Raw genomic sequence first — 24,080 nt, forward strand, 5'->3', positions numbered from 1 at the left:
GGCCGCCTCACAGAGCCCGGCTGAGGCCGCCCCTTCCTCCAGCAGCTTAGCCTAGTTGTAACCGCTTCCCGACTGTAGGGAAGCAACAGGAAACGTTTTTAAGACTTTTTCTGACAGGTAATTTTTTTTTAATGAGTTAACAGCCCGGAAGAACAGGTGTGGGACAGGAGAGGGGCCTCGCTGCCAGAAGGAAAAAATGTTAAACTGTGCCCTCGGAATGCGTGTGCACCTACGGTAGTAGCTGGCATATAGAGATACTATAACAAGCATGAAGAAGTGCATAAAATGTCTGTAAATCAGTAGTGGGAAGGTTGTGAGAAGGCGCTTTAAGCAAGTGTGTAGCAAAATGAAACTTGATCTTTAATTTTTTTTCCAAATGTTTATTGATGTCAGGAACTCATCACTCATATGTGTGATCCAGCCAAAGTGTTTTGGGGCAATACTTCAAGCTATCTAGCATACATATTAATAGTGATGATAAAGCCTGATGCTTGAAGCGACACAGTTAAAAACAATAAAAGTGTGGTCTGGTTAGAAAAAAGTATTTTTAGGTTGCCTGTTTGCTCAGTACCCATTGTAGATTTTTATCTTTGTCTGAAATGACCATTTTTTGGTTGAAATAGAATATGAGGTTATATAAACCATTAGACTTATCTGGTAAGGTGCAATTCAGTCAGCCTTTGCCATGCGTGTTAAATAGAAGGTAGCACGTGAACAGTACTGTTGAAGACAGTAGGCTAAAGAACCAATCTAGCGTAAGTCATTTATCCCTAGCTGGTCTTAGATTTTTCCAAAGTTACAGTACAGTACATGTTTGAGCTGATAGTGCCTCCATGTGCCTGCTGTTGTGCCGGACAGTGAAGCACACTGAGAAAACTGACTAAGCTGACAGCCAAGCGTTCCCCTGCAATATTTTTCAGTGAGATCAGGTCTTCAGACCATTTTGTTGTGCCCTTGCTGCACAAAGACCAGCACAGGAGAGGGAGAAGGTGGGAAAGAGAAAATAGATGAAGAAGAGATGAAAGGTTTTTATTCCAGTGTAGTGCTAGGCCAGATCCTTGTCAAACTTCAACCTGAGAGACCAAGGATGTTAGAGTTGTCCCAAACCCCTTGTACCAAATCTGAACAGCCTGTTCCCAGTTTTAGTTTAATTCTTCCATGGTAAAATTAGTTCCCCATCAGACACGTGCATTCTGACAAGTCATGATTACTTGGTTTTTGAGTCTTTTGTGAATGTTTACAATTTCTTATCTAGGTTGTATTCATAATGACATCTACAAAACAGTTATGCCCCTCATGCTGGAGCTTTAAAAGTATATATACAAAATAATTAAACAGTAAGTAAGAAATTCTGTTACCTGTTGAAAGGAAAAAATACACTTTTCCTGACGTCAGAGGTAGCATGTTCAGTCCAACATTTAATTGAGTCAGTAGGAAGATTTTTATTGCCATTAGTAGGTGATGGATCAGGCTTAAATATAGAAGGGAAAGAGTATCTTCAACATAAACCATTTTATTTATGGATCTCTGTGTGTAGACAAACTTGTTTTTAATTCTACTGACAAAGAATAGGCCTAGATTTCATGTCCGTCGGCAGAACAGCAGTGCAATCAGAGCAGAATGTAGTAATGGTTGCATAACTCCTGCAGACTGTTTATAGCTAACTGCATCTTTGTGCTCTATGCGCAAGTCAAAGATCATAAACTCCCTGTATTGTGTACCTTCATTACATCTCAGAGAACTACAGAAATGCACTCTACTTTAGTTTGAGATTATTATTCTTCAAAAATGTAGTAATCATGTAACATTTTGCCTTCTGGAGAGTTTTGGTCAAAGCTATAAAGCCAGCCTGATATTTCAACTGCTTTTCTTCCAAGCAGATTTAATACCACATCAGATTCGAGGTGCTTAACATTCAGGTGGGCAGTACCTAAAAAATGATGGGCTGCTGGCACAGTTAGCAGCTTAATATCTCAGCACAATAGAGCAAGCAAGTTGGTTTGAGTTTGTGGAATGAATTCCTGTGAGAGCAACTATTTAACTCTGTCCCACATAGAATGAAAAAGACAGGATAAAAGAGCTGCATGTGGCATGATGGTCACATTTCTTAATTCTCTACCAGAAGTATTTTTCATGCTGCTGTAGGAGGTGTATTCTGAGATTCTGGCCAGAATATCCCATTGCAGGCTCTAGTTTGAGGAAGAAAATTTTCCTTGGTTGAATTTTTTTAGACAAATGGTTACCATTCAGTACAATAGAAATGATAAAAACCACATTGTGGTAAAAGCTGTTCCTTCTACCCCTGAGGAACAGTTCTTCATAAAATGTCTTGAAGATGTTGGTCTGAAGTCATAGGTTTGTGTAGTCAAGAAATATTGAGTGGTGAGGCAAGAAAAGTAATTTAAAAGGTTTTGGAAGTCATGAATGGTTGCATTCTAAGCATAGCTCATCTCGGAGCAGCAGAAATACTGAATCCTGGTTTCCCAGAGTTTTATGGCTTCTATCTTTACATCACCTGTACCCCCATCCTGCCACAACAATAGAACGAGCTTCCTGCCATGTTCCTTTATTTCTAGATGCCATGCACATTGCTCTGGCACCCCATTAGCATGCCCTGTAATAGATTCATCTTCCCTCTGTGTTCCCAATTTGCTGTTGTTTTCAACAACAGTGCTAGCTGAACAAGAGGTAGCAGGTGTCATGCCTGATTCTGTGGTTTTGTGCTGTGGGGCTTGGCATGTGCTCATTATCCAGCCATGAGACCAAAGGGGTCAGGTAACATCAGTGTTCAACAGTGACAGTAATTTGGGTCTTTCTCCTTGATTAGGATATTGGTTGCCGTGATACTTACAGGATCTTATCATTGCAGAGACTTCTGTTCCTCTGTCATACTTGTTCACAATTTGGAGATTTATTCCAAACATATATGAGAGAGAAGAAACCAATAGATAACCAAGCCCACAGTATAAACGATCCTTTTTTTTTTTTTTTTTTTGTGCAAACTAGGTTAAAAGGTCCCTTCCAACCCAGGCGATTCTATGATTCTATAATGCCTTTCACAGTCAGGTTTTGACTCCAAAGTGGGAAGATGTAAGTCTTATCTGTAAACCTTCAGTGAATTTAAAGCCAAATTTGTTACCTGAGGTATTAGGGGATCAGAAGAGAACAGAAGACCACAGGGAGAAGTTTGTGAGGTAGTTGGTACATATGTAGAGAAACCTTATGTGCATTAGTATAGGATTCTACTATAGCTATGGAGTTAGAGTGCTCTGTGATATGGAAGCATGCTCTGAGGCCAAGACAACTCATATGAAGGAAGATGGCAGATTTAAAAGAATGTCTTTAGTTGTATAAAGATAAAATATGAGTAATTGGGCTCAAATTGGTGTAGGATATTACTGTAGATAATGTGAACAGTTATATTGTACCCCAAAAGTGTACTCTTTCCCCAGTTTCTTTGTACTAACATAGACTTGTATTGGGTTTGTGTGGCAAGGTTTTGGTAGCAGGGGGGCTGCAGGGGTGGCTTCTGTGAGAAGTTGCTAGAAGCCAATGCCAGCTGGCTCCAAGATGGACCCGCCACTGGCCAAGGCCAAGCCCATCAATGACAGTAGTAGTGCCTCTGTGATAACATATTAAAAAGGGGGAGAACTTGCTGCGCAACAGCAGCCAGGAGAGAGGAGTGAGTATATGTGAGAGAAACAGCTCTGCAGACACCAAGGTCAGTGAAGAAGGGGGGGGAGGTCCTCCAGGCGCTGGAGCAGAGACTCCCCTGCAGCCCATGGAAGACCCCACGCTGGAGCAGGTGGATGCCTAAAGGAGGCTGTGACCCCATGGGAAGCTCACGCTGGAGCAGGCTCCTGACAGGACCTGTGGAAAGAGAGGAGCCCACACAGGAGCAGGTTTGCTGGCAGGACTTGTGACCCTGTGTGGGACCCATGCTGGAGCGGTCTGTTCCTGAAGGACTGCACCCCATAGAAAGGACCCACTCTGGAACAGTTCATGAAGAACTGCAGCCAGTGGGAAGGACTTGCATTGGAGCAGTTCAGGAAGGACTGTCTCCCATGGGAGGGACCCCACGCTGGAGCAGGGTAAGAACATGAGGAGGAAGGAGCAGCGGAGGCAACATTTGAGGAACAGACCACAACCCCCATTCCCGGTCCCCCTGCACCACTGGGGGAGGAGGTAGAGAAAATAGGGAGTAGAGTTAAGCCTGGGAAGAATGGAGGGGTGGGGGGATGGTGTTTTAAGATTTAGGTTTTATTTTCTTATTGTCCTACTCTGATTTTGATTGATTGGTAATAAATTCAGACGATTTCTCTGAGTTGTGTTTTTGCCCATGATGGTAGTTGCTGAGTGATCTCCCTCACTCAGAGGATAAGGATTACGTCCTTATCTTGACCCACAAACCTTTCGTTATATTCTCTCTCCCCCTGTCCAGCTGAGGAGGGGGAGTCATGGAGCAGCTTTGGTGGGCATCTGGCGTCCAGCTAGGGTCAACCCACCACAAGATGGTTACAGAGTCCCACCTTTTCCCCAGGCTTGTTCCAGCTCCCTCCTCTTGTGCCTAGACTGACCTTCATGAAAAGTAATTTGCTGTTGTTTTCAACAGATTTGTTTCATCTGGATCAGGGAACTGATGCGTCTGGCTGCTTGGCTGCAAGTAACATTGATGTCAGTGAAAAAAAAAAGTGGACAGGGGGGAGTCCATGGTATGGGTTAGGAAGTAAAGGGACATAACTGTTTACAGAAGTAAATGTGTGACTGCAGCTAGAAAAAGTGAGGAGTCTGACAGCAGTATTTTGTTTCAAAAGCAGAAAAAATTATTTTCTGTAATTCAGAATGAGTGAACAGTAGCATATATTAGAGGAGTGGTTTAAATCAGCCACCATGAAAATGAATCAAATCAGTGAACAGGAAACTTTGATTTAAATGGTTGCTTTTAATCTTAAATTACAGCTGTATTTTTTTCTTAAAGACTGATTTTCACTGATCGGTAACCATTAAAATGTGCTGATTATAGTCTTTATACATAATGTAGCATTTCTTTTTGCTAACAAAGAGGGCATGCTACATCTACATACATCTGAGACATTTCAGACATTTAATGTTTATACAGATTCTTATTTTACATACATTTTACTGTTTTAGAAGATGAGGACTGTTTTATTTCTTTTTTACTCAATAATTATTATGCCTTTACTTGTGATTCATATCAAACTCCTAGAGGATAAATACAGGAATTGAAAGAAAAACATGAGAAAAAAACTCCTTAGAGTTGCTTTTAGTTAAATAAGATTATTATCACGTATTTGGACGTTCTTTTTAAGAAGATTATCTAAGTATCTTTTGCACTGAAGAAGGTTTTATTAAAAAAGTGGAAGTATACTTGTAGGAGGAGATTTTAATTGGTTTGATCACTCATTCTTTCAAGTATGTAGAACTAGTAGAGATCATCCTGTCCTTTCCATCTGTATTTTATTTATGGATGGAAATAATGGAAAAAAAACTCAGCTGGGATAATTCATTTAAGTGAGCTAGTTGAGTAAACAGAAATGGAGAAAATACTGCCGCTTGCTTGCAGAAAAAATTGCTTGTCAAAAACTGGTTTAACACTTCAGCAAACCAAGATTAATCGTTCATCAGCTTGAGTTTCCTTATAGCTTGAACAGAAAGTCCATACTGCTTAATAATACTATGTTTGTAGTATTCGTTTTTTAAAGCAAGCATATTTAAAACCAAGTTTTAAATCAACCAACCTTGTTTATTTTATTTTTATTTTATTTTAGAGACCCGGAGAAGTTACCAGGGAAGAATAATTTTTTAGCCTTTCATGTAAATCAAGCACAAAGTCAGGATCTTCTAGAAATCAGGTACTTTTCTTCATGTTTAAGAAGGCTGTACATGATTGGAGGAGCCCGTCTTTTAGAAAAGTTAGAAAAAAATCATTCTCATATATATAAATCTCTAATATTACTGCAGAATATTAATTCTTTGACTTTTGATGTGTTTTGAATTAAGCATCAGTTCATACTACTGTCGCATTTGCTTAAAGTAAGTGCAATGAAATAATATTCATAAATAAAACCAGGGTAAATCATGTTACTAATAAAGTTCTAGTGATAAATAAAAAAAATCGTATACAAAGAGATGGACTTTGTATCAGACAATCTTGCTCAGTAATAATTTTTTTTTACCGTTTCAGCTAAAGCCTTCTGGTGCCTAATCTGTTCTCAGCAATAGAATAAGTGAAAATCTGTAGCAGTTAGCTGCAGTGGTTTTCCTTATGGTTATAAGGCTAGTGGTCATACATTGTAGTTCGGCTTATTAGCCTTTAGATGGCATTAGCTCCTTGAACATTTTAGGTTTTAATTTTTCTAACATGTTCAAGTGTGAGATGAGGGAACACAGCAATAACTTCTGAATTGATATTTTTTTAGGGGAACACAGTCAGTATACTCAATTCGTGCTCCTCTCCCTCCCCCCCCCAAAAAAAAAAAAAAAGAAATAAGAAAACAATAAAAAGAGATTTTTGACGGAAAACATGAAGGATATCGCCCAACTCCAGAGTACAGGGCTCAGAAATGTACAATTCTGAGCTCAGTCTATTCCCAGGCATTGTCATACAAACAGCTCTGAGGTGTCAGTAAAGCAGCAGGGCATTGTCAGGTTGTTCTCCCATCTATTCTGCCTCTGCCAGCTGTATACAGGCACAGAAATACACTGTTTGTTGGCTTGGTGCCATGAGAGGCTCTTTGTACGCTGAAGTGATAGATCAGTGGCTGCCCGTGCTGTGGCTAGCTCTAGTTCTGTTGTTGATGCGTGAAGTGACAGTACTGCATTATGTAGTTGTGATTAAGATTGTGAAAAGAAGTATAACCGACAGGACACAGCTTTGCGAAAATACCGTTGTGTTCCTAGGTTTGGTGAACCCACTGCAAGTAACTTCATTTGAAACTATAAATTTTCCACATACCGTATTGCATTTCAGTAGGAAACAGGGCTTCTGCATGATTTAAGTACAAAATTCACGTGTGTTCTGTGTAAGAGTATTAATTCAGATGATGGTGACACATAGAGGCATTTAAACTGTGTATGCCTGTACTGCAGAATGTTTTCAGTGATATGCCAAATTAACTGAATGATGCATTAACTGAAAAGAATTGAGTAAGGCTGCCATAGTTAGCAATGTGCAGTTCCTTCTTAACTGCAGACCTTTTCAGCCTTTTTTCTTGTCTGTCTCAAAGCACAGAACTTCTTTAACAAGTACTGCCAGATCCATTTTGTAGATGAGGAAACCGGAATATCAAAATTTGATGATATGCACATGATCATCCAGGAAGCGTCTGACATATCTGGAAATGGAACCTGGGTGGGTTCCTGATCTCTATTCTTGTGCCTTAACTGCCAGATTAATTTTCCATTTGCTGTACATCTTTATATGGTAATAGTGTTGCTGTTTTCCACGAGATGGTCTGAACTAGTGTCCAGATTAGAACAATGGCTATGACAACTGTTTTCTCTCTGATAGAGTACCATAAAAATGCACAGTGCTTTAAAGTAAGCATATGTGTCAACAAAGAACACAGAGTACTGAATGCTGCCAATGCCTGTTTCCTCGATTTAGTGTCTTCTTTTGTGCGCGTGAAGTTCAGACTTCACAGGATGCTGCTCCATGGATTTCCACTGTTTTTTCTAAAGTCAGTGAGGTTGTAGCTATATAAGTGAAGTTTGAATTTTGCTTTCCAGTTTCAAAGTGAGCATTTAATAATCAAGTAGACAGCATGTATTTCGTGCTGGCTTTGAGTTCAATGATAGACAACGTTGCAGTTGAGTACGCTTTCATTGAAGCTGCACCTCAGTTTGACTTAGTAAGGTTGCTAAAGGAATGTCTTGTTCTCATGCCATATTTGGCTTGCTCTTTTTTGTAATTTATTTACTTTGGAGAACTGAACAAGACTTAAGCATGTGTTTCTCAATGAGGTGGGGGGGTTGGGTTTTTTTGGGGGCGGAGGGGGGGTTGACAGATGGTTTCACTAAAGAACATAACAGTTAAGAGATTAGCCCAAGGTAATTCAGTGAATGGCTCAGCCTTCCTGAAAATGTTAAACTCTTCTGGCTTCTTGTCTTTTAAACTAGTCTAGCCGCAAAATCATATTGGCTCCCAAATGAAATGAAACTTTGAGAACTGGAAGTCACTTTTCATACTGTCTAATTGCCCATCTTATGTGGGAAAATGTCTGTAAAAATCCTGCCTGGGAATCCTACCAAATTATTTTTAAATAATGTTAAACAAAGCTTTTTGCATCAAATAGTTTATTATCTGTTGATGTTAATTCACAGGGAGTATACATACGTAAAGCTGAGCACATGTTTTACTGGAACAAAGCAAGAGTGAGGTGAGGTTGCATGTGATCTGCCCAGCAGAAAATAGATGCTGTGTAAGAAAAGACAGCAGTTTCTGCTATAGCCAGTATAAAAAGAAAGAGAAAATAATATCTCAGAAAAGCATCTTTTCTCGTATAGTGATTTTTAAAAGACAAGCATTTCTGGTTACTCAAAATTTTTCTTTCCAAGTATTCCAAGGGGTTTTCTCTGTACCCTTTTCCCTTTCCCATTCTTTTTGTTCCAGCCTGGATAGTGTTATGATGACCATGACAATTTGAGGCAGCTAGCGAGGAAAGGTTTGTGAGGACAATCTGTTTAATTAGAGTGAGGTAGAGAGGTAGAAAATGACCATACTTTAAGGCACAGGTGTGTTCTGTGGAGAGCTTTATTTGTCCAGTACCTTGTCTGTGTTTGCTACTCTGTCATCTGGTTTAATAAAAAAATCCACTTGGCTTCTATTTTCCATTTACCTGTCCAATTTCCCTGTCCTTCCGTGTTTCAATTTTGAGAACAATTTGTGAAAACAAAATGAGTCAAAATATGGAGAAAGTTGAATAGAAAAGGAATTCTAAAAGGTTTTTTTTTTACTTAATCACAGCAGGTTTGTTTGCTTTTGGGAGAGGAAGATGGCTTCTAATAGCAAAACATTACTTAAAAACAAATCAGTAAATGCTACTGTATAAATAAATTTTGCATATAAATTAATGTAAGACAAAAATTGTTAACTGATACACACCTTATTATTTTAAAGTTTAATTTACATCTTTGTATCTTTTTAAAAATACAATTTTATTTTGCGTATCGACTTTATAAACAAAATATTTGCGTCTCAGTTCTGTGGCTTACAACGTAATATTACTGACTGATGTAAAGGTATTTTACACACATTAAATACCAATTTCATATTTCTTTTAACATTCTTAATACAAACTATTTTATGTAGATACCTCTCTAAATAAAAATCTTTCCTGATTTGCTAATAAGGTGAACCTAAAGATATATTCACCTAGGTGAAGAATAACCTGAACCAAATTATAAAAGTTTAAAATACTTCCGATCTGGGAGAAATCAATGTTTGAATACTAAGGTTTTACACATCTTCAGAAGTGGATTGACACAGCTGTTGCATAATCAGCTATTCCAGGACAACAGCTCTTGCTTGGATAGGCTCTTCCGGAACAAAAAACGAATTTATTCCAAAATAATAAATCTTTTTTTAAAGTAGAATTAGTCTTCAATGATCAGATTATTGCATGCTGATATAAATACTCACCTGAAAAGAGTTGGTTCAACCAAATAACCACTTTGTAACAAATATTTCAGTTAGTTTCTCTGGAGTAGCTAGTGTAAGATGTTAGGCATCCTGAGCTTTTCAAACAAGGGGAAATTAAATGAGTTTCGATTGAAACAAGTACCTAGCTCACTGTATCACTCCTAATTCCTCAAGACATATACTATGAAATTTCAGAAGAACAAAATTTGGGAGATCTTTCTCTAAAACAAAATGTTATTTTTCAGGTGGAGATTGCTTGATTTCTTGTTGTTTAAGTAACATTCAGTTCTCTTCAACATTGTCATACTCGCTCTGGCAACAAACTCAGCTGATGTGTTTGGCTGACCTTATTTGCCTCTGCTCTGAGTTTAGGCCACTGGAATTCTTAACATTTCCAAGGGGGTTTCCATCTGTTGTTAAGGGATTCAGAGCTCTTCCTGCTGTGATAGCAAACCATGGTCTTATCCAGATATTAGTCCAATGATCAGGCATTGGAGTGGTGACTGAGTGAGACAGATAGCATCTTCTCCTGCTAGATTAATCACATAATTGTCTGTCGAATTACTCAACTTTCCTCCATCAGCACTGGAACTGAGACTGTCTCTATTCTTGCCAAAGAGTATTCTCCTATCTTTGGCTGTATTTTAAGCTTTTCCAACTTGTGCAGGCTATCTCTGCCTATTATTTTTCTGACATCATACGTTTTGCTGTCAGTAATCCAGCAACACACAAATAATTTGTTTTTTATGTCTGTAATTTATGCTCCAGAGTTGAGTAAATTGCTGCACTTCAGACCCAATCCAAAGTCTAATGAAGTCATTGGAAACATTCCAGTTGACTTCACTAGGCTTTACATCAGGCCCATAAGTAGTACTTGCCTGCCACTGAGTCAGAACTTACAAAAGACAAACAAAGCAGAACATTTTTTACCATTCTTAGCCAGTCATGGTAAGGAAAAATAGCAAACAGGAATCAGAATACAGTTTAAATTATAAGTAGATCAGCTTCTAGCCCTGAATAGTGCTTCATTCAAAGACACAGTTTGACACTAAAAAACCTACTGAAGCATCACTGCATTAAAGGATTTGAGAAGAGTCTTCTGCTATTTATTTCTGATTTTTTCCTTATATTTTAATTGGCTATTTAGTGGATTCTACATCGTGCTAACATGAGTAAAGCTCTTGTGATTGCTAAATGTTACTTTTATTTTCAAATTCTCATTTTTACATGTTACAGGGAGCAAAGTGCTGCAGCTAACATCAAACATGTGAATTGCTTGATGAAGAAGATAAATTAAAAAGAAAAATAAACAGTGTTTATTTTCTTTTCTACAGAACCCAGGTAGCACTGTGAGAAAAGGAGACTCTTTCTCATCCTAGTAATGCTAACAATTGTGTAAACTGTTAAACTTCTCTTGAAGAAACTGAACTTGAAATGTTTACAAGAACAAAATCACCACACTATGACTTTTCCCCAGGGGTGCAGCAGCCTTTGTAAGGTAAACAAGCTGTAGCACTGTGCTATGGGTGCAGGTGGCTAATTAGTGCTCATCACTATCTTTAATCCCAGGGGAAGGGAGAAAACCTTTTAAATCTCTCTATGAAAAATGGAGGTAGTCAAGCTGCAAAGGAACCCATAGCAAGCTGAGTTGTGTAGAAGCTGTGTGAACAGTTAATTCAATTAGATCTTTAATGCAAATATATTTGGTATACTGTTGCATCTGCATATCCCTCAGCTAGGGCTTAAGTCAACATTTTTAGTACCTCTATTGAAATTAAATTTGTAAAATTTATATAACTTCAGCATCTAGAAGACAACAGATTAAAGTACCGTTCATTTACTAAATGAACAAGATTAACTGAGTTTTAGGGTGCCAGAGGAGAAGCTGGCAGAATCTGAAGAATCTGTCGGAATCTGCCAGAATCTGAAGATCTGGATTCTCACAATTCTAAACAGGTCATATAAGATGAGATTCACATATTTTATTAGGTATCTAATTTCTTTTTGGCTGTAATGTTATTAAGGATCTGGTTCCTAGTTTTGCAAGTCTTAGTTCTGTGGATGTTTCTTTCAATGGCATGTCCTCAAAAATAGAAAAAGAGGGGAGGGGATGAGGAGTATTAAAGCTGGATCAGCTCTCTGATCTGGTTTATTATTCAGCTCCACAGACAATCACGTTAGAACAAGCAGGGCATCAGCACAGGCGTGGAAATGATCAGTGATGAGGAAAGGGCTGGAAGCACTTAGCTAGCTTTGTCAGTGTGAGAAGTGTCCTTGGAACCAGAGCGCCTCATTTCCTCAGGCCTCATCTACACTACAAAGTTTTCTAAGAAAAGTTGTCTTGTGTTCCCACACAAGCTTGTAAGCTGGCAAAACATAACCCTTCCTTTGAAATAAACTGTCTTCCCATACCACACCAGCCCTCAGCCACCAACCACACTGCTAATGACATAACAGCACTGTCACCGAGAAGCTTCTGCCCCCACTCATAACAAACTCTTTTTAATGAGTAAAATTTCATATAGGGATAGACATGCTGCCCTGGCAAAAGCACCCAGGTGGGCATGTGCTCTGGTGACGCAGCAAGGTTGGCAGATGTGAGCCAGTACAAGTGCTAGCAACAAGGTCTTCTGCTGTGGAAGAACAACGTCTTTGCTTCCCGCACCTGCGAAGTGATGGGACTGGTACTTGCATATCTCATGGAGGTCTTTTGAGAGGTGATAGTAAAGCATTCTGGGCTCTGTATGAGCATTTTGGTTATATGGATAATACCTACTATGAAAACAACCCTTACCTGGTTCATTGAAGACTGCTAAGTTACAGGTTTCATCTTGAAATCTGTTGATTAAAGTAGAAGTATTGCTATGAAGGAAGACTGAATTCAACATTTATAAACTATGTGGTTTTTTCTATGTCACACAAAGTATTGTTTTGGTTTGAAATTGTCAGGGTTAGTTTTACAGTTGTAAGATCTTGAAATGCTTCATATTTTCCTTACAGGCCCACCTGTAATCAGGAGATTATTTCAAAATGCCACTACTCCAAAGAAAAAATGTCTGTTTAGTCTTTGGGGGGGGGGGGGGGGCGGGGAGTGAGAAAATTTTGCAGGTGTGAACCCCCAAAACTTTGAACAACAACAGACAAGAAACCTGAAAGTTAACAAAAAAAAATCATGGAAACACTGATTAAAGGGGGAGAGCAATAATGTTTTAGTAAAATGGATGTCAGTTGTTTAATTAGAGCAGGAGGAAAAAAGGGAAAAATAATTTTATCAGTCTCAGTAATAGTAACATCATTTCCTACTCCCTGTTGTAAGGAAATGAGGATTTTGGTATTTCCAGACCTTCAACTTCTCCACTATATTTTTGTGCTGTTTCTATGGAAGTGAGCCCTTTGCGTTCAGAGAGTTACTGCCAGTCCACTGTAATAATCTTTAAACCTATTTGTCAGCCAAACTTAACAGAGAAGTAGGGGTGTCAAAGGCATTAGGAGACCCAAATACACTGCCTCCATGGTGGGAGAAGGCTGTTCCAACCCATCATCTTTTGCCTACAAGAAGCTGTAGGCAGTTGCCTATCAGTATGGGTACCAGTGAGGCAAACTGCTCGCAATAACTCCACACCAGCCATAGCACATACTACCACTTGCTAATCCCAAATAGATAGAACACCTAGAAGAAGACTCGGAATTAGGGAGAGGGGAAGAAAGGAGCACCGGGGGGGGTGGGGGGAGCACAGGAAGAGACAAGTAATGTTAGTTAAAGTAGTACGTCAGTCTGTAGTAAACCGGACTGTCTTTATTGCACTGCTTACGACATTGGCTTGGTCCCTGCAAACCATTTTCTGAGACCACCAGTCTGCAAGTACATCTACATACGTGAAATGTAGACTCTCAGAGCATCACCATGCTTTAGATCAGGAAAAGCTTACATTTGAAGACAACTTATTAATCAATCATAGTTCTCACACATGATTCTGCAAAAATACTCAATTTAAAAAGGATAAAACATTTTCTATTCCATTCACATCTGGGAAAGATAAGAATGAGAGGAAAATGGAATTTTATATCTATGAGCAGGTTTCTAGAATTCCTTTAATTGTATTTGGGAGACTTTGTGTATTGATATTGTAGCATTTACACTGCATGGTGACTGATACTGCACTGCTTGGTAACTGTTCAGGCAGGAAAAACAATATATTACAAAAGTAGAAACACATATAGTAAACCAGCTTCATGCACACAACAGCAGGAAATCCTTGTGAATGCAACAAGTGCATGAGGTAGATACCATAGCAAAGAAGCCAAAACAGGATAAATATTTTGTGATGATTTCCTTACACAAAACACTTGGACCAGTTGCACTCTCCTATGATTAAGCCAACCACATGTTTCTTTTCTATTAATACTGACAGTGGCAAGTGGTTATGGAAAGAGGTGTATGCTAGTGAAAGAAGCAGAACTGAACGAAAAGTCTGTTCCTGTTCCCCACCTTGATATTCAATCAAGTACACTAAATGGAGCGAATGGGTTTATTTTAAAAACTTTATTGTATTAATTGTCTGAAGGATGTCTGCAACACAAATAGGACTACTGTTTAAATTTTGAAACTAGTATTTTTTTTGCTAAATTAATTTGGTTCTAAAAATGCTATGTGAGATTTGCACATAAACGTTCCAAATCCTCATAACATCCTTATTTAGTGGAAACTGGAAAAACTAGGCCATGGTATACAAATGCATGTGTCTGTACTAATGTAGTCTAGGCTAAGGCTTTTACAAACTGTTTATAATAATTCTCATTCTGATGGCAGGTGCTGAGAACGTTGTTGAACAGCCATCTGATTTGGAAAAATAAGACCAAAATATGCGTAATTTCAAAATTATGAATGCATAGTCTCAAAATTAGGCTTCTGCTGTTGGTTTAAATTATCTACTCCTTTATCCATTAGTATCAGTGAACACACTGTTTATCATGATAGATTCCATCCTAATCATAATGAATGTGGCTTTCTCCTCATCCTTGAGTATAGAGATGTAAACCATTATTACCAAAAGCACAGAAAAAGCCAAGAAATATTTTCATATTTCTTTATGGATTCCATCCTCATCGAAGCATGTTATTACTGTAATCTGAACATAAATTTCCCTGAGTTTTTAACTTCTGGCAATTTTCTTTTGAGTTTAATATTAAGACCTCTTTTACATTAATCAGATTGATCCTGTCTTTCAATCAAAAGCCTTCATTCTGTGATTCTGTGATTATATGGATTCAAAATATCTTCAAAACATTTACCTAAAAGTTAAAATAGCTAGTGTTAATAGATGTGGGATGTGATACTATGGAATAACTATTTTATACGAAGAAAACAGATAGAGATACTGAACGACTAATTCAACCCTGCAGCATTAGCCCTTCTTTGTTATCAAATGAAACTTTAAAAGTACATATACTTTGAAATACCACTTTTATCTAGGCTCTGCAAAATTTGAAAATAATGTAACTTAAAACTGAGAAATGTTTTCCCTGTCAGCTGTAGTGAGAATAATGTACAGGAAAAGGTGATGTAATGATCATATCACTTACATTATTCTCTCCCTAATGAATAATCTTCCACACTAAGGATGAGCTCACTTACTATTATTGGAGTCACATCTGTAGGCCACAGTACATTGCTGAATGTACTAGAGTTTTGATGCTGTATAATCTGCCTGTAGCTAACACTTTTCATTAGAATTGCAAAACCATTATATGTACTACATATGGAGTAAATTTTCCTCATGAGGAATCCAACAGAAAAAAAGAAACAAAGCTTTATTTGCAGCAGTTGTACTTGGGATTCACACCCTTCCTAAGCACCGCTATATCTTTCCTTGAAAAGCAGTCCCACACTATTATTAGTTTAGAACATCTAAAACATGTGATGAATGTTTTCTGTTCTCATTTCAGACAGAGTTCACATGATTGATACATTAGTCTAAGTTTAATTTCAAACTAAGTATAGAAAATCCTCTCTATTTCTATTCCTATTTGTAGCTTCGATGCAGACACTCAGTGTGCTCAATTGTGAAACTGTGTAACTTAATGTAATGTGCTTTCTGTAAATGATGAATCATATTCTTATTTAAACCTGGTAAAATGAGTGAGGCTGGGAGTCAATTTGGAATTCAAGAAATAACATAATTAGAGCCACTGAGTAATGTAATTCAGTATTATAAATGTCTTGAATACACAAGCTTTTATTAATATTAATGAAGCAGGAATGGACAGAGAAGAATCTAGTATGTGTAGAAAGTCCAAAATAAAGAGTTTCTCCCTTCAAATAGGCACATTCCCTTGTGCCGTTCACTTTCTATTGCATCTAATCCAATAATTGTACTGGGCTGGAAAGAATACTAGGAACATTTTAGGCTCTGATTCAGGAAAGGGTTAAGCATGTGGTTAAAATTATATGTGTTTCTTTGTGTTTTGCTGAGTGCAATACTAGGAGCTTAACATAGCCAACCAGATTCTCTGTTTGTGGTGGTAGTGTGTATTTGTGGCAGCAGCAATTCTATGGCTAACTGTAAGCATCTCATTTAAGTAGGAACAAAGTTTTCTTACTTCAGTGTTTTGTCTCCGCATTTATAAAACTGCTTTGAGAAATCAATTTTCTTAAAAATTTCTGAGCTAAAAAGATATCAAAGATTGCAAAGGAAACTTAAAAATCATTCCTCTTCCAAATATGGTCCTAAAACTGTAATCTTCCCCCTCAGCTAAACAACCTGTCATCACAAATCCAAAACTAGATGTGTATATATACCCCCGTGTACACAGCTGTACCCTTATATAAGCAATAGTTATACAGTTTCAGATTCAAGAACTTTTCATATTTCACAGATCATTAGGAAGAAAATTATGTCCCTCTCATTCATCAGTCTTCATGCATGTTAAGGGAAACCTCGTGATTTCTGTTCTCTTACGCTTTGCCCACCTTTTTTCCTGTCTGTTTCTGCTTCTTGTGATCACTGCTTATGTTAAATTCGTGTGGGACAGGCTGAGAAGTTGGGAGCTGTGCTGCCCAGGCCTTATACACGTCAGCCACCTACTCCATCTCTGCTTCATCTCAGCTGTGCTTTACATTTCTTTAGCTAGCCAGTAAGTTAACCTGCAGGCATTTCCTGGATTCCTGCAGAGTTCTTTCCCTTGAATTTAGTTTTTTTCTGATTAGTAGCCAGTTCATTGTCGCTTTCTCCTGTGAAGCTGCGTTTTTAACTTGTTCAGAATACTGTGATTTTTAGAAGAAATTAATTAATAAAAACAAGCAAAAGCAAACAGGTTAGCATGTGAATGGTGCAGATTAAACTTTTGAATTCATCTCCATATATCTTGCCTACCAGAGTAAGAACGCTCATCTGTACATGTGGGATAATTGATAAGTTTACTCCCTGGGTAGTATTAACCCGCTCACTCCTCCACATTGGTACCCTGATGTCCCCATTCTTACAATAATTGAGCTAGCTCCCATCCTCCTTTGGCTACCTCATAGCATTCTGGCTCTCAGTGTCCCATAGCAGAATTTGGGTCAATGCTGTCTGTATGTATGAAGATGAAGTGGGTGAGTTGCTGAGGTGATCTGTGGTCCAGATATGCTACTCTGTGGAAAGTTCTTTTCAGGTCACTCTAGTTGTAAGCTGGAGAAGCTTGTCAAATTTGTGCTGAGGTCTGCACCAGCCTCAGGACTTGCCCAACTGGGCTGTACTAACAGAAAAGTCCCCAGTTTAGATAGAGCCTAAGAGCCTAAGATAGATCCCTTCTTGAAGACTGTATGTCATCTATCCCTATGGTTTTCTGTAGAAAGTAGTATCACCAACAACTGGCATTAGTGGAAGATCCTCATGTGTAGAGATTTTCACTTGCTTATTAAAATTTGAACTGGACTCATTGCAGTGCAGTGACATTTTGTTTTCCTCTCTTGTTTAACTGCACATCTTTCTTCCATCATTGTGTGAAAACATTTTAAACTTTAGGTTTTGGGATATGGATGTTTCTTCTAGATTTACTAAATGGGGCCTACAGTGCTTGACTTGACACATTTCATGAACATTTTTTATGTTCTGTTTCTATCATCTCTCTTTCTCCTAGCTGTGTACCACACCCTTTCCTTCGAGAAACTTTAAGATTGTTCCCCTGCCCCATTTCAAGACATGAATAATTCTACAAAATTAATGCATGATGTCACCTACAGGTAGAAATAAGCCATTATGTCCCTGATATTAATCATTGAGTTATTCAGCTCACTCTCAACCTTCAAACAAATAAGTCACATTTTATAAAATTTCTGTCAGTTGATATTTTTAGTGGATAAACATCAGCCAGCAAAACAAACATTTCCATTCCATACTATGAGATAGAAAGTAGGAAAATACATCTGATTCCTCAAATTAATTTCAGCTGTCAAAGTATTTTTTCTCAGAGTTTGTGTCTAGTCTTTTCTTGTATAGACGTATTTCTGTAAATCCTAGAACAGATCAGTTTTGTTTTGCGCAGTGCAACACCAAGTGAAAGCATCAGGCCCTAAACTGACAAGCCAGTGACTTGTCCTCTCTCTTGGACTGCAAAATATTCATAAGTATATATGTGTATTTTTTAACTACAAAATATTTCTTCAGGGAATGTGAAATTTCTATAATCACAGCAATGGGCACAGAGTACAGTAAAACAAGAGTACAGATGATTACAGTTTGCCCAAAGTGAATGGAAGCTTGTTTCCCCATAGTGCAGCAGGTAGGGAAACCACATAAAACCTTTGTGAAAAAGATACGATGTTTCCGCATAAATGCACACCTTTCACTTTTACAAAAGGCACTTGTTTTGTCAATTTTCTTATTTAGCTTCACTTAAAAAAATCAGGCACAAGAAGAGTGAATTGAATGGAAAATAGAAATAAAACTGTTTTCTGTGAAGAAAACAGTGAAGGAGTAGAAGCCTTTCAAAGACACTGATCAAGATGCCTTTTTACTCTTCACTCCTGCTTCAGCATTTACTACCATACTTCATTTCATATCTCAAAGCTGAATTGTAGTCTACAGCAATACTTGAAAGGATTTTTTTTTCCTCCTTGATTTGAACATTTTTGAGTCAATGTTTCGTAAAGTGGTGAATACCTCACAAGAACCATGTGATGAGAACGTGCCTCCCTGATAGGAGTATCTGACATCAAAGTATCTGAGATACAACTTGGAATAATTTGTCTGTTTAGAACATTTCTTACTGTCAAGTATTCCTCTTATGGCATAAAGGACAGTCCAAATAAGAAGTGAATTGTGCAATAATGCACAAGTAGATTTAATTTCTAAACAAAATAGCTTATTAGAACAGCTGGTTTCACACACAAAACCTGAGTGAATATTATCTTTAAATTCTACTTTTTTCAAGTGTTTTGAGACATTGTCTTTCATAGATGACCAATACAGGAATCGCAGAGAGTAAGCTTTATAGATTTTACTTAGCCTAATGTATACATTTATGTATGATTTTTAGGTTCACTACAGGTAAACATCCATTTGCCAACTCTGAGCTCAAATTTTTCAAGTATCAGAAAATTAGCCATAATTTTAGCTGTATGATACACAGCTAAACCTGCTATTCCAAAAATAAAAATATTATAACTACTGTTAAAATTCCCTGTATTACAGATACATAATCTGGTGTGCTTTTGTATTTACATTATATATTCTGATTAATCAAAATTAAATATTTGTATTTCAGTCATCTTTTTCATTTCATGTTCCCTTTGTTGTAACTCCTGACCTCTGACTGAAAAAGGATTTGTGAAGCCTTCCCCAGCCTTGCCTGATAGGACAGCACTAAAATCCATGCAGCTACTGAAGACGTTCTCTCTCTAGCTGCAGAAGGTTACTGCCTAATCCCAGAGAATTAATAAATCATGTAAAGCAGACAGTTAAGGAACTCCTGGACAATTTAGGAAGCACTGTCAGCCTTTACCTCTGTCCATGGGTTCCCTACTGATGTCTACTTCAGCAGCCTACCTCAGGACTCTCACCAGATGTGATCAGCTGGGTTTCACACTCAGGGTGGTGGTGACACAGAGAGCCCATTCATCCCACTGCAGAGAGCATGGGCAACTCTAGCCTCCCAGGTGGAATCTCCAGGCAGCTCAGAGCCCCATCTGGTAGCCATTTGGATGATGTGAACCCAACCACTATTTGAAACTACTTCCTTCTTCTTTCACTATGCTCCATTGTTGTGATGAGACATCATGACAGATGTGAAGCCCAAAGCTTATTTCATATTATAGCGTTAGCAGCAAACAGTTTTATTAACTTCTTCCAGGCTTCTCAAAAGCTTGAAGGATCCTTGAATGTGGAAGCTGTCAGTTGTCATCAAAATTTAAATAAATGCATAGGTGGATAGGTTTAAGCATCTGTAAGATAATTTATTTCAAAAACATCTAGGAAAGCATCTGGCTAATTATTTATCACTTTGGTTACTATCACTGAATGCAGCTGGCAGTGAAAGGCATCTAAATTATAGTTCTGTCCTGGTGTTTGATGGATTATACCAGAATGTGAACAGAAGAAATATTTCTGTCACTGGGCAGTAGTATCTTTCAGCTTTCATTTCACAAGTCAATACTGTATTATGGAATACAATAAATGGGGGGAACTCAGAAGGTTTTCTAGATACTTGTTTTACTGTCACTTCCTGTAAGGTATCTTACCTTATGTAGTATTTAAGCTTACTCATGTAATGCCAAGTTCCCACAAATTTTAATCAATTTATCAATCAGTTAGCTGCAGAAATAGGTCTAAAAACAGGAAAATGTGTGATATAATCAGAAGAGAAATGCGTCATATTTGCTGCCCTAAGGTCTAGACTGATCTAATGCATGCCATTGTACACTCAAGGATCTTAGTTTGCTGATCAGTTGTAAAATGCAGCTCTTGATACATCTGGAGTCTTCCAACTGCGTGCACAAAAGTATTAGATCAGCCTTATGAAACCAAAGGGTAAGATTTTTAACCAGAAATTTTAACTAAAGGTTAACTAGGGTGACTTGGATAAAAAATGAGGCTTTGTAAATATAGAGAAAATTGCAGTCATCCTGGGTGACACTTGAGAAACAAATGCCTCCTTTAAAAAGCTGAAGTGAGGACTAGAAATTAGGGTTTACCAATTCAGAATGTATCTACTTGAGATCTTGCACCTAAAACCAGGAAAATCTTCAGAGCTATAGGTCCATTATAGGACCCATAGGTAATAGTAGTCCTCCTACAAGACAAAGAAAGCCTTAGTGTACCTGCATAAATGCCAGGAAAAAGTCCTGAAATGTGTAACTTGAAATCAGAGCTGTCGCCACCAAGTTTCTTCAGGAAAACACGTGACTTCAATTCATTCCCTGAATACAAGCTTCACAAGTGTGCTTTTCACCATGTGGCAGATCTTGAGCTCGAAATAGCCTGTGATCAGATACAGTTCAGGTATATGTCAATGCAGTAGAAATCCACTAAAGGATGTACAGGGTTTACATCAAAACTAATGTAAAAGCTCTTAGGATGATATTCCAATATAGCCAACTCCTACCTCAATTTTGATGTCATATTTCATTAATTCAACCCTATCTTAATCCTAAACTGTATACACGTTCCCATGGTGCCTCAGTAGAGTATATGTCATATATGAAACACTCTTGCATATTTAAAGAGCCAGGGATTAGAACTGGTTTGCTCTTATGCCTTTAAATATGCAGGAGTGTTTCAGAGCACTCTGCTTAATTGCTGTAAAACTTCGAGTACATCTAAACCCTGTTTCACTTCACCACTGCTGGTGCACTTAATAACAGGCCACCAGAATCTTCAAGTGCGGTGCCAGGATCATCTACACTAACCTAAGCTCAGGGGCAGTGCCAAAAGGGGAGATCCCACTGTGCCTCAAGGTGTGCATTTCCACAGTCTCCCTCAGGCTTGACACTGGCATTTGAGCAGCCAGGAAATATGCCAGATGGCAAAAATGATCTGTCTAAAAACTATGTCACTAGAAGAAAATAATCCATCTCAGAAAAGTGGTGTGGGGTAGAACCCTTTCTTTAAAAATTTAAATCATTTTGGCACAGTAATGATCCCCTAGGCTGGACCTTCTATACTTAATGGATAATCACATCCTTCCTGCTTTTTAAGCAGAAGATCTACATATTGAACAAGTGTGCTGCCTAATTATTGCAGGAATGGAAGGACAACGACACTGCAGAACATACTATACAATAACTATTTTTAAGCTAGTCATGTGCCAGAAATTTGCATGAGGAAGAGGATTCTCATGTGAAAGAGGATTTAAGATTTTAATTCATATGGTCAAAGCTAATGAACTTTTTGCTCTGGCCACTGAAGTCTCCTAACTGTGTGGAACAATGAGTAATCATGTGTGAGTAGATTCTTATTTTGAGAATGTTGTTGCAACATAAATTTGTTTTATATAAAAGGTACTGCCTAGAGAGCTTTTTAACTGTAAATGAAAGAGCATTATTCAGGGGCCTATAAAAGCGTAATTCACATGACAAATATTTCATTTGAACTAATGCAAAAAATAATCTGCTATATTAGGTCATAAATGAAAATGAATATATAGAGTCTCTTGTCTCCGACTATTCCCATCACCAGAATATGAGATACTTTGGCAGAGGCCTATGCAAAGAATAACCTTTCCTCAAAAAAGCTCAGGATAGCGATAGTGGGAATCCTGCAAGCCAACAGTGGGAACAGACTCATCAGTATTTGTGTGGGCACGCACAGAGTCTGTCTGTGCTAAGCTTGGCTGAAGCCACTGCTATGAGTCACTCACAAATTTAAACAAAAAGCGTTGTGGAAGATTAAACAGAGACTGAATAAGGAGTTTGCAGCCTTCACCGTGTGTATTTAAGTTCCTGTTCATTTTACTACAGATTCACAAAGTGAACAAAACAAAGGAACATTTAACAAGCGTTGAAGACAAGTGTCTTCAGTGTTCCAGGTTTTTCCTCATTCTCCCTTCTACTCCCTGCAGCAATTTGAAGGCATCTAAAATCATTTGTTTAAAATGTACTTTAAGTAAGTGTTTTCTCATCAAAAACTCTCCGCATTTCAGTGCAGCTAGCTCAACTATGTTGGTGTAGTGGAGATCAAAATTTAAGATGAGTTGTTTTGAATGCTTATTGGCAAATATTTTGAAAATTTAAGTCTCTCGTCATGTTTCTTTCTGACCGAAGAAAGCAAAGAATTTTTAGAAGGGATGTCTTTGCATTTGTAGGTGGAAAGACAAAGTAAAATGGGGCATTCTGTCAGCTTTATATAAAACAAGCAGGTAGAAAGCAATAACAAGTGATACAATAGCTGTGTTATTCTGTTAGTCTACCAGTGAGTACTGGTAGTTTCCTAAGGGTGGAGAAACAAAGGGATTGATTCCTCACCATACCTGTTCTGGTTTAATAGATCTCTGATGTTCAAGGCCTGAATATTCATTTTTCAGAAACAGAAGCTTTCTAGATGTCTTTAAAAATTAAACATAGTTTAAGATACTATGAAAAGGATCCTATCTTTTTTGCCTTTTAGGTGACTATCTAGTTAGGTTTGTACTTAACACGGTGGATATGTTTGTCAGCTGCCCCTCTGGAATAAACAAATGCAGGGGATTGTTCCATTATCTTGTAAATGAAATTACATAGTAGTTAGCTGAGATGTGACACTGCCAGTGTACTGCAGCACATAATTCAATCCGATTTCATTTTTCTCATCTTTGTGTGACACTCGTAAAACCCAGATGTATTGCCAAGCTCTTCAAACACGTTTCCAGCAGCAACATGAGCTGAGCAAGAGCCTCTCATTCCTTGACAGAATCCTCAGGCAGCTGCGTGGGTGGCTTTGGAGTTTCTTTGTGGTCTTTCATGTGGTTGAGTTGCTGATGGGCTGTTTTGTCTGCTTTGCCCTCCTGGGTATCAGTTCCCTTTGATTTTGAGGAATTTACACATCTTTATCCATCTGAGAATACAGTTCTGTGTGAAGTAGAATGTAAAATGTATTTCTTTATAAGAAAAATGTATCGTCTAAATCCATGACCTGGATTACAGTTGGATTGCATAAAATCTTAAAATATGACATTGAACATTTGATTTCAATTATTTATTTATCTGTTTATAATAAAGGCCATCCTTAAAAAGTGCAACCTGATTATAGTTTATGGAATATCAATAGAGAAACAAAAAATAGAAGTTAAATGTTTTCTTGCAAAATTTCTCAAGCTGAATTTTGTGACTGCTGCAACCAAACAAATCATACCTATATGATACAGTTGTGTAGAAGCAATGGCACTGAATTGTGGTTTTAAACATACTCCCAAATATTTCAAAAACTGGCAAAATTTTAAGAGTCCTCTTGCTCTTCCTTCTCTT

The sequence above is a fragment of the Rissa tridactyla genome, chromosome 5 (genome assembly GCF_028500815.1).
Source record: "Rissa tridactyla isolate bRisTri1 chromosome 5, bRisTri1.patW.cur.20221130, whole genome shotgun sequence".
Lineage (NCBI taxonomy): Eukaryota > Metazoa > Chordata > Aves > Charadriiformes > Laridae > Rissa > Rissa tridactyla.